The sequence below is a fragment of the Bombus pyrosoma genome, linkage group LG17 (assembly GCF_014825855.1).
Source record: "Bombus pyrosoma isolate SC7728 linkage group LG17, ASM1482585v1, whole genome shotgun sequence".
In the NCBI taxonomy this organism is placed as follows: Eukaryota; Metazoa; Arthropoda; class Insecta; order Hymenoptera; family Apidae; genus Bombus; species Bombus pyrosoma.
Genome location: NC_057786.1, coordinates 4768828 through 4770344, shown reverse-complemented (window position 1 = coordinate 4770344; position 1517 = coordinate 4768828). Strand labels below are relative to the sequence as shown.

Here is a 1517-nt window from a genome sequence, read left to right as displayed (position 1 = left end):
ATCACTAACTTCTATCGACCTTGAAGGAATCGTTGTTCCTGTAAGTTTTTTTTTTTTATTGTTTATTTAAATTTTTTACAATTTGTGCAGTAGGACATTTGGTAAAATATTATAGCTTAAATATTCATAGCATGTGGATAGTTACCCCCAGCGGGATATCATCTTTGTGTTTGTTAGGTTATATCCTTTGTGAGATCTGCTGGGTCTTTCCTTTTCAGTCTACTTTCTATGCTTGTTCCTGTAAGTGTTATGGATGGTCCCTGGAACAGTCCTTAGGTTTATTATGCGTTCGTACTAATTACGGAGAAAGCGAATATTTCCTTGACGGGAAAGCTGGTTTCTCTCATGAACAAGGCCACCCCGAGCTTTCTTCAGTAATGCTACGAGAACGCACTTCACTGTTATTACGGTACTCGTACCGTACACCTTGACTTGCTCTCAACAAGAGAGAGCAGTCACTACCAGTTCAACTTCTGGCTAAAATTCTGTAACAGTCAAATTCTCTTCATCGGTTCACATCCGTCAAGCACTCTGTATCCTAAATAACGTTTGTCCATATTGTATAGAAAATTGTTGGAAATATTATATATCTTAAGTCCTGTTACCGCTGTATTACATCAAAACAATCACCCCTATTATCTTAACTGAAATCAGGGGATCGATCAAATCGTGGTGTCGATTATTATAATCGCAGCGGGAATTTACGAAGTGTAATATTAAAACACTTCTTTTTCTCGATGCTTTGATCATAGATTATTAAAAATAGATTGTCAAGAAAAATAAAAAATACTGAAAAAAATAAAAAAGCCAACACCACACGGAGTTCCCAGGCGGTCACCCATCCAAGTACTATCCGTGCCCGGCGCTGCTTAACTTTCGTGATCGGACGAGAACGAGTGCACTCAGCGCGGTATGAGCGTTGGCTGAAACAAGTAGTTTCCCTATTTGTTTTTGATGTCCAAAAAAAAAAGAAGTAGAATATTTAAAGAAACATTAGTGTGTGCCAAAATGAGGATGATATAATGTATCGTAATGGTCGCGTAATATTAAAACATTGCAATTTCTTGATGTTATTTTTTGTGCAAAAATAGACTAGGGGGTTATTTATGACTATTTCGAATATTTTGGTTATGTTGGCTAGGATATTTACATATCGCAGGTTTCAGCGTGAGAAGCGGTCTTTATTTTTTTTCTTTCGTGATGGCTGTTAAAATTATTAAAGAGCTCTGTGTAATATCATTTTGTTTTGCCGGGTAAGCGTTTGTGCAAAATGTTCGGGACGTCGTCGAAATCGGATGATTTTTTATTGTTTAATTTCGAGAAAACGATTTTTAGATGGTTATAATTTGTAAAATTGTTTATTTCTTTGTCTTGTTGTTTGGGGTTGTGCGAGATTTTTTCATTAGAGAATATGAAGACTGTCTTATTTTGCGATATGTCTCGCTCTATTTTATTTTTCAGTTTATTTGTTTGGGAGATAATAATTCTGTTTAATTATCCTCGTCCCATGTGTTGTG

At 35.9% G+C, this 1517-nt stretch overlaps 1 non-coding gene across 1 annotated transcript; it reads right to left on the bottom strand.

The window, feature by feature from the left end:
* Positions 1-805: 805 nt before the first annotated feature.
* LOC122577174 lies at positions 806-924 on the bottom strand. The gene has a single exon (XR_006320108.1). It is a non-coding gene; the product is annotated as a 5S ribosomal RNA (ribosomal RNA).
* Positions 925-1517: the final 593 nt, after the last annotated feature.